A 16,609-nucleotide genomic window follows, 5' to 3' on the forward strand; every position below is an offset into this window, starting at 1 on the left:
TGTATATGTATATTTTATTTTAGTTGATTCCTGGCTGTAGTGTATATTGTATTTTTCTATATAAAATGATAAAACCTGGAAATATTTCCCAAACATTTTGTGTTTGTGGCCATTCTGGTCGTTGTTATTGTAACATTAAAAGGCATTCAAAATTCTCCCTAGTTTATCCAGTTTGTTTCTTTCGTTTGCTTGGAATTAAGCACTAAGCCCCACCACGGATATCGAAACTCGATTTATAACAGAGTGAGTCCGCAGACATACCACTTTGTCACCAGGAGTGGTTTGAAATAGTAATTATAATTTGAAATATTATGATAATTAAATTTTTAAAGCACATTTTGAAATTTAATTAAGGTATAAATAATCACCACGTTGTAAATTATTATAATAAATATAATACCATTACATCATAACTTGGTTTAAACAGTCCAAAGACAGTATTCTGAAGTTAGTAGGTTAAAATAAAAATAGGTGAAGTGATTATCAGAAAAAAAAATACAATTTTATACAGTTACAATACAGTATAAAAGTAACTCAATATTTTGAGGCTGAAAAGCAAAAAACAAAAAAACAAAAACGGATTATATATCACATCGCAATGCATTCGGTTTATTCACGATGTTTCGAAAGAATGATCTCTGACCTGGTACGGAATTGTCCAACACAAACACAATGAGTCCACCAACAACTATACTGGTGATTAAAAGAACTGTAATGAGTTGATTTGCTACGTCATTCACTAAATGAAATAAAATAAATAATTTAATAATAATAAATATTAAGGTTTACCAGCTTCATGTAATATAAAGAACATTTTACAAACCGATGATCTGGTTCATTGATAACTAAATAAGTCTCAACCATCTTTTAATGTTATAAGTTTCTTCCGTTTTGTATGAGACAAACCGTTATGACATATTTTAACACACTTTGTGCCCTGTATGTTTCGTAAATTGTGGAGCATTGAACACTCTCTGTATTATCTAACTGGTGCTTTTAGAAACTGTTTAGAAACCTTCATCAAATTTCCTTCCTCACACTTCAATCACCCTAATAAGTGTACGTACCTACATCAATAGTAACTGGGTGGCCATTATACCATTTTGGAATGGTGATCCTTTTAAATAAAGATAATCCGAGGATGAAAATATTTATCGATTAGTTGAAGGTCGAAAAATCTGACATTGGATAGTCTAATTCCCGTTACAATTGCAAACATAACACATATGGTTCCACCCATAATGGGCTCAGGAATAGTGTTTAAAAAGGTTCCAATCTTCCCCACAACTGTAAAAATCATAATGGTAATAGCACCAAACTGAATAAGTCGTCAACTAGTCACCTATTGGTATAGAAATCAAGCAAATTACGTGGGTTTTACGTTTCTGCAACATCAGCGAATGCGATATTTACTCAAGTTTAAATTTCTAAAATACCAGTAGTTATGTATAACAGCATAATAAATTTAATAAATTCACAATAATATTAAATACTAAAATACAAACGATCCTTATCTGTTTTAGAGAGGCAGCACATGGGTAAACTATTGTTATTCCGATTGCTCCAATGTTTTGACTGTAAAAAGTCATTTCACATCCAGATCCTTAAATTCCAGAAACGATGCAGGAAATTCCTTCTACAAATATTCCACGATTTATTGCGCTAGGTGAAGGAGTAGGTGCACAAGCTAGTCGAGCGCATGCATAGTAATCTCCTACTGATTCCAATACCGATGCTAACATACCGGCAAACATTCCGAAGACAGCACCGACACTAACTGTTGATAAACCCAAGTGTCCTGAAAGACAAAAATCAAGATGTAATTGTTTTACCCTTTTTACAAACGTAACATTTTTAAAATGCGTATGGACTACTTTAACAACACACATGTAAGTAGAAGATAAAACTTGTTATACCTATATTAAAAATAATGTAATAAATAGTAATATAAAATTATATATCCAAAATCTAAACACGCCCTCTACATTCCAACACTCTGTTTACAACCCCTTTCAAACATGTGGTCAGTTTCCGGTCAGTTATCTCTTCCTTTCTTTGTGAACCTGACGATGACCGAAGAAGGTGAAAACGTTGTTCGCTCCTCCACGTAAAAAAATTATCTAAAACCAAACGAGCCGTTTTTACATATATATAAAACTGTTTTACAGCTTTTACACTAATACTTTTTATTAGTGTAATTTTGATTTCAACGTCGTATATATTTAGAGGGGATTTAAACAAATTAGTTTTATTATAACTGAACGGATAACGGGGTTGTATATTAAAAGAACTGATAAATAATTTCATAAATTCTTCACATAAATGAAAAATATAAATATTAATGTATATTTTTGTAACTTCTTTCCTGGATAAGGAAACCTAAACCAGGGACTGGAGTACATCGTCTGTACATGAAAATCAGTTCTGGCTGAGTTGGTTGATAATCTCAAGGCACCTGCAGCAGTTAATATGAAGCAAACAATCCACGCAGTAACTATGGTAAGTAAGACCTAAAAGTAGGCTTACAGTTATTTGTTATGAAATATTAAAATGAATTTTCTAATTACCACATTTTTATTATTAATGTTTTAAATAAACCACAAAGCATTTGTATATTAGCTGTGACTATGTGATGTAAGTTGCATTTGGCTTAGACCTAAACGCAGTAATAATGCTTACTGAATATGTTACACATCAAAAGTTTACAGTCAATGTAATTAAAGAGTTAAAATAATTTAAACATTACAGTTGTAATGACACAAATACGTGATACATAAAAATAAAACAAATTTAAAGTTATTTATTTTGAAATGTACTGTAATATTTATTTCGTATATTAAATCGCAACATGTATATCATTACTTTGTTTTACTTATTTCATAATACTTTCGTTGAGGTTTCGACTTCCTTTTATCTTATTATTTACAGCAATAACAGTTGGCTTTATTTAATTGTTTAAGGGTTTTCTTTTTCTAAACTTACAGCAAAATATTTCTTACTAACATTCAATTATTTGGATAATATTTTTTTAACATTAAACTTTGGTGAGTGTTTGTTTAAAAGTGAAATGTGTTTGAACAGTATTTTAAGTATATACCCACAGGAAAAATCTTGAAAAAACGGAATTTGTTTTATCTTCCATCCTATATCTCTACTGTAGCTACAAACAGGAATATTAATATTTCAAATATTTTGGGAGAACAAGACGAAAAATTGTTCTGAAAAACAAACAGCAAGATACAGCTATCTCAATACTGAATTCCTTCAACACTGAATACTAAACTAAAAAAAGCACTCATTAGAAATATTGTATATGAGTGTTAAGAGAAATTTGATTTTAGCATTTAATATTCTCATGGTTAACCCTTTTATAGTGTTATGTGAAGTGCTACTGTATGATTATTCGTAATATTGGGCAGTAAATTTCTTTCTCTGTGTTCCTTCAAAATAGTATTTTTCTTGATTGTACATAAGTCGCTTTCAGAGAAAATTTTGAAGTTTTCCAGAGGTAATAAAACAACGATATTTCTTAGGTAATATAAGAAAGTGGTGTAACTACTGCATATTTTCAGTAGGATAAGATGTTTTCACTGACGTAGGATAAGTCTTGGCACTTCTGTGACGTACTCTGCATCATCAGTTGTGTATTAATGTCAGTTCTATTAAACAACAAAACTAAAACAGGATGAGCCATATTAAAACTTTTCTCAAAGGTTTTTGATTATACAAACGTATGAAATCATTGAATGTTGAAGAAACCTGAAATTTATTCCAAATAAGTTTCCAGAATTGATAAGATAAATAAATTACGTAAATGATAGCAGCAGTCTCAAAAATATCGCCTAAACCATTTTGTAAGTAATCTCAAGGAAAGAATGAATATGATCAAATGGATCAAATAATTATTTAGAACATATTTTAAAACCTATACAGAAATATATCAGATACTTCATTCAGCAACGTAAGCAAATTAAATTCAACAAAAAGACGTTTTTTCACTTATCTCCCAGAATTAAGTCATGGATTATTCAAAATAAGTGACCGAAAATTAACTTCCGAAAACTATGACTTTTTATGGTTTTCATTTTCTAAAAGAAAGATATAATTATATTTTGTAACAATTGAATGTAAGCATGTCGGTGTTTCTTGTAATAAAGCTGCATTGGGCCGTCTGCTGAGTTCACTGAGTAGAATCGAACCCCTTGATTTTAGCACTGTAAAACCGTTAACTTACCGTTGAACCAGTTGGATGGTTAATTTAAAAATAATAACTTTCACAAGGACTTTTAAATATTAATTTTCCGGATTAAAGTAATTACACAGGCCTCAGAATTTAAACTACATAAACGTTGTCTTGCTTTTGATAAAGGATTAAGCTACGCAGACAAAATTACTCTATGATACCTTTTTTCTTCTTTCTATTATGTGTATTTTTATGAGCCAGCAATATCAAGTCTGGAGCGCACATTCGATTTTACTACTCATTAGGATCTCTAAAAGGTTTTTCTCAAATTGAAATTATTTTTGGTACGATTAGAGTAAATGAATCTATGAGACCTTTGGAGTGGTCAAATACATCAGTCTAAAGGGTTGGAGGTCGTGAATCGAAAACTATAATTAGTTCACAAATCGGTCAAAATGTTATGAGCTAAAAAAATTGTATCTTGAAAAGCAAAAAGACTTTGTGCTCTTCTCTGAGCCGTTCATCTGCGGCTAAAATATTAGTCTTTAGTTTCATATAAATTTCTGAGTACAGCATAGAATTTAAGACTAGTTGTTTCCTTAAGAAAAAGTTTAGACAGAGAAGAGCATAACTGAAAGACGTGTTCCTGAAGTGCATCTTTTTGAGACGTTTTTGGACGACACTTTTATCTACTAGCGTTGTTTCACTATTTAAAAGTAGCCTGAAAAAGCACATATAATCATTATTTCTTAAATTTGTATCAAGATTAACTACACCTTAATTAAAGTGGTAATTATGAAATAACAAAGAGTTGGAGGTGTGTTTAAGTTCAGTTACTCTGATGTAGTTCTTCATTGTAACATAGGGAAGTATTGGAATTTACAACATTAAGATCGAGAGCTCGATCCCTATAGGCGGACAGCGCAGATAGCACGATGTTTCTTTGCTATACGAGAAACACACACATACGTACACTCTGAAGTAATCCTCCTGTTTGATTAGGTATATATAAATTCATTCTTACTTTACTATTCGTAATATACTACTTTTGTTTATGATTATTTCTTAGCCATAAATGTTAATTATATATTAAATACAAATTTTCCATGTAGTGATAGTATTTGAGTTCGACTAAAACTTTACAGAGAACTGGATTTATGAATTCATCATTTTATTAATAAGAAAATGTGGCTAACGTAACTGTTTGGTACAAATACAACTCTTTGTTTGATTTCACTAGCAATATTAGTTTACTAATTAAGAGGAACCTGAAAGACGAATCTGCAGTATAGTGTAATTCCATCATTACTTTTAAGCCTGTTGCATTTGTTCATTCGATGTCTTTTGATGTTTAAAACTATAATATTAAATGTTTACAATTATATATAAAGCAGCAACCTAAACAGACGTTTTATACTAGTAATTAGTTGAGTCTGCTTTAGGCAGACTTATCAGGCTAGAAAGGTTTACATGTCTATTTACAGCGATTTCGAAAATAAGGACCAGTATACAGTGTAGCATGTTGACCTTTGTTATTTTTAACCTCACAGGGGTTCTTTTAACCAGAATATTCTGATTCAGGCTTGCAGTTAATAACTTTGGGTATTTTTGTTTGACCGTGTGGATAATAACCAAAAAGTTTACACCGGCAACCCGACTGGTTCATACTTTAGAATATTGCCAAAAGTTAAACAAATCCGGTACTACACCTGTCTTTGTGTAACTGTAATAATTTTGTAATTCAGAAGGTAAAAAATATATTATAATACATCACATTTGAGATCTGATCCTAGTTCTTCGCTGCAGACTTAGGTAAATTCGTTATAATTAAGAGAGATTTAATTTGTATAATTAGGTAATGTGAAAAAAACTGTTATTTATATAACACGTGGTTATATATTTGTTTAGGCTGTAAAAATTACTAATATATCTATGATTATAAACTCATTCAATCTGTTTCTAGTAAATATGGGTGAATGTTAGTATGTCATAAGCTTAGCAGTAAAATCCTTTATCAATAATACAGAAACCATTGGGTGTTTAATAATGAATCAGTATCTGATGGTACTTGTGTTGGTCCATTATTCTATCTATTTTGCAAATATCTGTTTTCGTCTCAGAAGAAAAACAATCCCACATCATCCCACTGTACCCTCCCACCCCATGCTTCATGGTAGGTTCTATGCCTACAGGAAAATATCCACATTTCTTCTACCGGACGCACAACTTATCCTTTGAAGCAAATATTTCAAACTTGGACTCATCTGTCCATAACACTCTTTTCCAATCATCAACAGTCCAGATTTTCTATTTTTAAACAAGTCTTAGATTCTTGACAATATTTGTAGACCGAAGTGAAGTTGTTGTTTTTTCTAAACTGTTATACAGCCAAATATTCCATCCTCATTGAGAATTCTTAATACTATAGATCTGGTCACTTTTATATTATTTGGTACGTGGTTGCTCATCTTATGCTTGAGATCAGTGGCAGTACTGTATTTTTAACTATATGTTTTATTACACTTTGGCATTTTAATTATATATTATTATTTAATTATATCATATATTTATTGTTTGTTTTTGAATTCCGCGCAAAGCTACTCGAGGGCAATCTGCGCTAGCCATCTCTAATTTAGCAGTGTAAGACTAAAGGGAAGGCAGCTACTCATTACCACCCACCGCCAACTCTTTCACTAACGAATAGTGGGGTTAAACGTCAATTATAACGCCCCACTGGTGAATAAACGGGCATGTTTAAAGCGACGGAAATACGAATCCGCGACCAACAAATTACGAGTCGCACGCCTTAACCCACGTGGCCATGCCGGGTCAATATATTTATTATATATATGTAACGTATTTTATGTTATATATCATCACATATTACATTATATTCTCATAAAAATATAATTATTTAATATTATAAAAAATAGTGTAATGCGTGTGGGTAGTAGAATAATTATTTTTATCAACAACGATTCCAAGTGTTTACCATTCTACATTTGTATGTAATCAGTGGTGTAATAAACATCCTTAATTTAAAAACAATGCTGTTCAGAATACAGTAAAAGCTCGATTTTTCATCATGTAATACGTTTTGCGTGGTGCACTGCGTATTTTTGTTTGTTTTTTTGGTTTTTGAATTTCGCACAAAGCTATTCAAGGCCTATCTGTGCAAGCCATCCCTAACTTAGTAGTTTAAGACTAGAGGCAGACTAGTCATCCTCACCCACCGCCAACTCTTGAGCTACGTTTTTACCAACGAATAGTGGAATTGACCCTCACATTATAACGCTCCCGTGGCTGAAAGAGAGAGCATGTTTGATGCGACGGGGATTCGAATCCGCGAGCCTCAGATTACGAGTCGAACGCCTTACCCCATCTGGCCATGTCGGGACCGTTATTAGTTTATATATGAGAAAAAACACTCATTTGTTAGAACTCTGATTTTATGTAAAACTGCCCAAGATAATTCAAGTATTTTGACCCGAAATTACAAAGTCTCTGCAATAAAAGAAATATCAACTTATGAAAGATAAAAATTGAAGCTATAATTGAGTCAACAATGTATTAAAAAAACTATAGAGTTAGGATTTAAGTAATTATTAAATCAAATTATGTTTTCATTTATCTGAAAAAATGTGTTTCCGTTTTGATGAAGATTAAATATTTAATTACAAATGCTCATGTTGTTTGACCCATTTTAAAAGTTATTTTAACACTCGCCTAATTCGAAATCTGTAATGAATAAACTAAGACGAATGTAAAAGAAAAACGTGCGGTTATGTGTGATTGTGTCATTGTTATTACTTCATTAGTTTTGTTGTTTCATTGGTTTTAAACGTTTGTACTTTGAGTTGTTGTTTCGTTAACGCATAGTGGGTGGGATTCGTCGCGGCTGTAAGGGTGAACATGTTTGGTGGGAGGATGATTTAAACCTGCGACCTTCAGACTGCGAGTCAAGCGCTCAACCACGTGGCCGTGAAGGGCTCTTACTTTTTTGAAATTAAAGTGTGTTACTGATTTACTGTAATACATTTAAGAATCATCAAAATTTGATGTGTGTGTAAAATGCCAGTGATTGCTATCCCGATTTTCGATAAACACGCCTAATGAGGACAAAATGTAGCCATCCCTATTGTTGGTTTTTCACAGTCAGCATACAATAAACCTCAGAAGCTATAATTGTGACTTTTTCTGTGGGTCTGTTCCTTATCCATGCACGGCCACATTGGAAAAGTTACAAACACAGACTCAAGTCACAGATAGAACTTTGTCCGGGAAGTAACGTGTGTTGTGTGGATATTGCCTTAGAACCAGCAACTTGAGCCGAAAGTAACCAATATAGTAAAATGTAATCTTTCTCAGATAGCTTATATTTACGTTTCTTCTCTTTGTGAGGATTTATTATGGGTAATAACAATTTAAAAACTTCGTGGAGCTTTCATTTGTTCTCCTTCTATCCCCCTCAATGTTTTCTCTCTTCACTCAAACTCCCCCTAAACTGAAAAAGTCTGGTGCTTTCTTTCACACATGTACGAACGCTCCTTCCACTAAACAGGCTTTCTTCTGTCACATATTATGCTTTACTTGTGAGTACTTACAAGAAACTGCTATACGATGACTTTACAAAAATGTTTGATATCAGAACATGAAAGAATAATGCCGGAATTAGTTCGATAATCAAATGGAATCTCCTAAAAGGAACGTTGTATGTTCCCGAATGTGTACTTCGTGTATGACAAGTTAGCAGGATTTATTACTAAGAAAGTTTTGTTGTATATTTTTGAAATAAAATAATGTTTATTAGCATATGTAACTCTTTTATTAGTTTTCAAAGTTTGTTGTAAAAATTTTGGCTCACAAATTGAATATATGTAAGTGTTCTATGATATTATAAATGAAAGTGTCTATCTAGGAATATGTTTTGGTATAACTTTTCCTTTCTTTCTTTTTTGTTTTTTACATGTAACGCGTACATTAACTAATAACTACGGTTAAAATGACGAAATTTATGAACGTGCGTGTCATTTCGTTTCGGTACGAATAAAACATACATTGGCTGAAAGCTAATTTATTTATTATTTTTACATTAGTTTCTAATCTTATGTTATATTTGTAATACTCCACACACTTATGGTTTTTATAATTTTTATCAGATTTTGTTTTGTACAAATAAAATTGTCATAAACTAAACTAACAACATCTAGCTGATGTGTCGCGATATCTCCATATAAGATTGTTTCTTACCTTTGGTTCATCGACTGTTGTTTGGGGTTCCTTTTCTGCGATGTTTGTTTCGCCTTAAGTATAAATATATATATATACACATTTCAATACGTACAACAAATTAAAAAAAAAATTCATTGTCTTCTGCTAACCTTGTATCCACTTGTGTTGTTCTGTTTTTAAATATATATGCACGTAAACATCCCAGCATTCAAAGCAAATGTTCTTCAAATGTTATGATTTTTAAATTGCATAATAAGATTTAACAAAATCTCCACTGTCCCTATGTTTAGTATGTATTTCATTTCTTGTTTCATGAAATTAAAATTGAAAGTTTACAGCATAAGTACCTTGCAGACTTATATTTGTTACGAAGAGTTTGTTTTTAACATTTATTTTAGAGGCATATTATTCAGTACAAGTGCTTTGGTTTTCGGCCTTTTAAACCAATATCGATACAAACTTTAAATTTATAAGTTAATAGATAAGTATTAAAATACGCTGAATATGATGCTTTCGTTTTTTCTCAATTTGTTCATTGTTTTAACTTTTAATACTCTGAAAACTTTTAAATTCAGTTTTACTTGTAGATATAAATAAACAATGTAATTCGTATTGTATGTTATAAAACCCCACGCCCAGAACCTGAAAACACCAAATTATACACATAGTGTCTTCAGACAAATCAAAGTAGTGAGTCTGCTATGAAATAATTTTTCACATCTTGAATACAGATCTGATCACAAATATGATAAAAAACTTTCAAGTGAAACGAGTTTTCGTATGTTCTGATGGCTCGTAGATGTCTCAAAACATTTAATGAAAAGTAGTTTTAAAATGTTCTCTGAAATATATTTCTGACACGAATAAATCTATTAATTTTACACTTGAAAACAACTAAATCACCAGTAAAAAACAAACTAGCAAATTCTTTGCAGTATTGCTCCTAATATTTAGATGTACTACTATGTATTTATTCCTTTAAGCTTTTTTCTCAGGTTCTTTAATTTACGTTTTTTACAGAACTACCTGCCCGGCATGGCCAGGTGGTTAAGGCACTTGGCTCGTAATCCGCTGGTTCGAATCCCTGTCACACCAAGCATGCTCGCCCTTTCAGCCGTGTGGGGGTTATAATGTAACGGTCAATCCTATTATTTGTTGGAAAAACACTATGCCAAGAGTTGACAGTGGGTGGTGTGACTAATTGCCTTTCCTCTAGTCTTACACTGCTAAATTAGGGACGGCCGGCTTTGATAGCCCTTGTGTAGCTTTTTACGAAATTCGAAATCAAACCAAAATTACAGAACTACCTAGTATTTTTTGCTCATTTTTGATATCATCGAAATATAGGCGTAGTTTTCAGTTTTACTATTGATATAAAATTAAGCGAGATTTGAAAGTATAATAATTATAACAACGATAATTGTAATTTCGTCATCTTGAAAAAGACAATGCAGCTTTCGAAGGTAAGTTTAATTATACGAAAATACATTTCTATTAAACCATTACACTATGAATATTATACAACGTTTTAAGTGTATTAACGAACGAATATGTTCTGTAAAATTTTATTCGATCTGTATTTCTGGAATAAACAAATAGATCGTTACAAATAATTTGAATGTTTATATCTAAATTTTCGTAATTTGAAAAAGATTAGCACTATCGTTATGGGTCTCAAATCAAGATTTTTAGCGTCTCATGTTTATATGTAAGCCACTAGGTGGCTACATAAATAAATATTTGAACATATTTTCAAAAAGATTAATGAAAATAAAAACAACACTGAGTTTTCTGTCAGAGGTGATATTCCTGCTTTTCAACCTATATCTATGTAAACACGAGATTTATAGGTTAATCTTTCAGTATTAAAATAATCTTAATCTTATACTTGTATTTTCTTCAGTTTATTCATTTTAACCACATCCAAAGTTTTATGAAAACTTTTCGGTCCGACTTTCAACGAAAGGGGACAAAAGACCACTTTAGGACCACACACTATATGAAGGACTCACCTGTTTTAAACAATTACACAATTGCACAGTTGTCTGTTGTCTGCTCAACCTCGTTCCCACTTATCTCTTTGTCTTTTAAAGATGTGTTCAAATATAAACATCTCTCTGTTCAAAGCAAGACACATCCAAAAAATCTGATTAGACTTAGATCATCCGATTTCGTTAGTGAGTAATTTTTGAGTAAAAGTGATGGGGGATTATTATATCCCCAAATTTCACTCTGGCCCATTAAAGTGCATTCTCTCTAGCAGTGTAAAGACTCATACTATACATTAAAGTCCTACAACACATTACCAAAGGAAAGTACCTGGGTACGGTTTCGCCTATCAAGAAACGGTATTCACCGTACTTGTTTATTAAGAGGTGTATATTTAAATAGTTTGTTTGTTTTTATTTGAATTTCGCGCAAAGATTCACGAGGGCTATCTGCACTAGCCGTCCCTAATTGAGCAGTGTAAGACTAGAGAGAGGGAGCTAGTCACCACCACTCACCGCCAATTCTTGGGCTTCTGTTTTACCAAGGAATAGTGGGATAAACTGTCACATTATAACGTCTCTACGGCTGAAATGGCTAGCATGATTGGTGTGATGGGGATTCCAACCCGCGACCCTCGGATTACGAGTTGAGTGTCTTAGCACCTGAACATTCCGGACCTACATATTTAAAAAAGGAAGCATCCAATTTTTCGTAAAATTTGTGATGAAGTTAAAATGAAATAGCACAACATAAAAATATTATACGTTTGTATTTCTAAGACAGTTAACTCTTAAGTTACAATACAGCATTTCATATGAACTTCCAGAGCAAGAAATAAAAATAATTTTCTCTTTACACAAATCAATTCCGAGGATGCTACGAAATTACATCTAATTTTTTTTAAAATACACCTTGAACTTTTTTTGAATGTTTTCTAATATTAAAATAAAAAGAAAGAAAATAACAAACTACCAAAAAATGCCCTGGAGTAACATATGATCACATGATCATATGATCACGCTCAGTCAACAGGGTTTCCGTTTCATCAATATTAATAGGCTTGCTGAATATAATAATTCCAACATTATGCTAAACAAAAGTATGTAAATTCTCAATGTTAACTGTTCTATGTTATTTTTAATATATGTATAAACTATTTGTATACACATTACCTTTCAGTTTCCTTATAATTTACAATCGCTTTTGTTGTTTTTTAAATATAGCTGTAAAGGTATTTAGTTTCTTGAAAAATATAAATCACTCGGAAGAAATGCGACAAAACATATAAACAATTATAAACTAATCATGTTTACTCCTAGAAAACCTTATATTTGAAGTCTATGTCTAATTACTGAATATCACGATCTTTTGTATAATCTCTTTAGAAGGCGACGTGAGTTGGCAAACGTAATACCTTAGTTTAGAAATTAACAATATTAGAGGAAATGAACATTCATATATAAACTGCCTGTTTGAGATACCTAATTAATTCGAAAACATCATACCATATGAAAGACAAAGAAAGAAACAACATAAACGCATGATCTCAGCAATAAATTTATCACTAAGCAGAAGTTGTACTTAGAATTTATTTCTTTTTCAAAACGGCATAACATGACCAGCTGGTTAAGGGTCTCGACTCGTGATGTGATGGTCGCGGGTTAGACTCTCCGTCACACCAAACATGCTCGCCTTTTTAGCCGACGGGGTGTTATAAAGTTACGGTCATTCCCACTATGCGTTGGTAAAAGAGTGGCTTAAGAAATATGCGAAGATAAACAACTTTAAATGTAATTCATTGAATAATCTGAACTTTTGGAACTATAAAATATTTTAGACTATTCACTTTCATTAGAGGATTATGTAGTTGATACAAGATTTCGTGTTTGAGACATTTTTAGGCTTCAACCATTTTTACCGCATTAATAAAAATTATTAAAACATCCAGAAGGAGAATTCACAAAGTGTTATCATTATTTAAAAGAAATCACAAAGTTTAATCATTATTTAATAGAATTCACAAAGTGTAATCATTATTTAATAAATCAAAAGTTCTACAAGAAAAAACAACAGCAAATAGTCAATACTTAATGAAATACTTGATTATTGATCACTAGATGTCGCTGCAATTTATTTTACAAATTTCTTTTGATTCTACAGAATTACTATCTACGCTAGACTTTTTAACTAACAGATAAGAAGAGGGCAGAACTCACCACCAACTTTTGAGGTATTTTCTATTAATCAGATGGTTCGGTTGGATAATCGCTGTTCTATCACATCCAAGAACCCATAGTGTGGAATACGTTTAAGTACTTCATATATACCGTGAATAACTTAATTCAGAGAATAACAATGCCACATATTAACATTTCTATTGGGAATTGCAAGGCAGTAAAATCAGTACATGGTATCATCCTTGATATGGAACTACTCTGTAGTTATTTTCGTTATTTTGTTTACGTCTCTCTGTGTTTCTCACCTTATTTTCTGAACTGCTGTACACTTGTTCTTGTCTGGCTACACTACCTAAAGTTTTCGTTGTCGTCTCAGTTAGGTAGTGTTAAGCAGAAAAATGTGTTCAAAATTATACTTTTATAGGCAATATTAAATGTTTAAATTTACAATTTTAACAGAAACAACAAATTTAATAAAACTAATTATAATGATAAAAACCACATTATACTGCACATTTGTCTGTAATATTTCTTAGTTTGTCTATTAGAGATTTCGAATTAAGCACGTGTAAAATTAATATTATAAGTTACGTATTCTACTTTATCTCGAACGACATATTACGATTTCATATTTCCAGAACACGTGTCAAATTGTAATTAAATTTTATTTAATAATTGAATGTTGATATGTATCAAATTTATGATATTTTACATCAAGACTAAACGACACATATTTCTTTCTTAACACATATATATTTTAATATACAAAAAATAACACAATTCATAATAACAGTTATTACAAATATTAATTAGAAATGATAATATATATGTGATAGTTTTACAAAGTTGCAAAGAATAAAGACTCGTCTCTCTGGTCTGAAACTAAATATTTTATCGATGGTTCACGATGAACGAATTAATTTTGAGTCATATCGGTACACTTCACTTAACAGCTAGCTCTCTTTTATTGGCTGCTTTTACGTGATTTATTAACAGCCAAAGTTATACAATGATCTCGTAGAAATACTAACGTACAAAGTTAATTTACTGAAGTTAGACAGTTTGTGATGTCCGAATTCTGTAAATGTTCCTGCTCAAATATCTGCAGTGTCCCAATTGATAAGCGTTTATCACACTGATAGTTTTCGGTGTGATACCAGATGTATGAAACCAACAATTTACAACTGTTTTAACGTGTGGATTTAAAAACTATGGAAGATATTCTCAAAAGCACATTTGGCAACGATACTGCAAGTCACGTGTACATTACATTCGCCCACAGTACATTCATTGTTGATTCTGACACTCGAGAATCTTTTACAGATTCAGAGAAAAGGCACCCATTTCGAAATACACTTTTTATAATGTAAGTTACACGCGTTTCTTAAACATATGTTTAACTAAAGCAAATGTAAATTTGGAATTAAATATATAACAGTAAGTAAGTAAAAAATACAATTTTTATATTCATCAAAAACTAAATCTATTTTTAAGTTAAAATTATTTCCATTTTGAGAGAAAGAGTTTCGTCACTTCTGATGATATTACGTTTCTCCATCTCCTACTATCCTAATAATTTGATGGTCAATCTCATTATTTGTTGGTGAAAGAATAGCCCAAAAGTTGGCGGTGGTTGGTAATGACGTACTCCCTTTCCTCTAGCCATACACTACATAATTTAGGGACGAGTAGCACAGATCGATCGCCCTCGTAAAACTTGGTATGAAAAAACAACAACAAGAGATAGTTTCTTCGCTTCTGATGCCGTCACACAAAACATGGTCGTCATTTCAGCCGTTGGAGTGTTATAGTATGACGGTCAATCCTATTTTGGTTAGTAAAACAGTAGCCCAAGAACTGGCGATGACTATCAGCCTTCCCTCTAGTGTTACACTTCTAAATTAAGGACGGCGAGCGCAGATAATCTTCGTGTAACTTTGGGCGTAATTCAAAACAGATTTGAAAGTGTAATAGTATCAAAGCTCAACTACAAAATACATTTAAAACTCATTCTGATCCAGATATGAATAGATATTTCTACACTAAAGTCACTAACTATACACTAAATAATAAAAAATATTTGAACCAATATTCCCGATGAGCATATCTGAGAAAAACACAAGATACATCACAAACTATGAAAACTACGAACACACGATATTAACGAAAGAAATATCCTTACAAGAACATCTTGAAGCAATAAAAAACACAAAAAATCTCCAGGTGAAGATGAAATACAAACCATCCTTCTAAAAAAGGGGACTCCGAATTTGTTTGACTACCAAAAAACACTATTTAATCTCTCTCTCTCCTCAGGATACATCCCAGTTTCTTGGAAACTCACTAATATATTAATGTTCCATAAGGAAGGAAAGCTAGCAAATAAATCTTATAGCAACCGACCAATCAGCCCGACCAGCTGTGTAGATAAAATTCTCGAAAGAATAATCAGTGATAGACTCTCCACATTCTTGGAGATAACATCAAAATTATCAAAAGAACAAAATGGATTCAGGAAACTTAGACAAACTACAGATTATTTAATTAGATTAACCGAAGCTATAATAAATAGCTTCTATAAAAAAAGAATGCACTGTCGTTTGCTTCCTCTATATCGAGAAAGCATTCGACACCGTATGACACGATGGTCTTAGGTTCCGAATGAATTAAATGGGACAACCACGTGGAATTATTCGCTGGCTATCTAACTTTTTTGGAAAATAGAAAGTGTAGAGTGAATGTGGAGGGTAGCTTTTCTGAGTACTTTACTCCAGAAGCTGATGTCCCTCAGGGAGGGGTGGTTAGCCCTATGCTCTTCATCATGTATGTAAACAATATGGCATTGAAGAATCCTAATCATGGATTCTCTTCACAGTTCGCTGATGATGTAACACTCTGGAAAAGTGCCGCAACACCAACAACAGCAGCCACCAACATACAACCGCAACTAAATAAAATAAGTGAATACTGTCGAAAATATAGAATAAAAATAAACACAGGAAAAACACAATTCGTAGTCTTTACCAAA

Source organism: Tachypleus tridentatus, chromosome 3 (genome assembly GCF_004210375.1).
Source record: "Tachypleus tridentatus isolate NWPU-2018 chromosome 3, ASM421037v1, whole genome shotgun sequence".
NCBI lineage: Eukaryota > Metazoa > Arthropoda > Merostomata > Xiphosura > Limulidae > Tachypleus > Tachypleus tridentatus.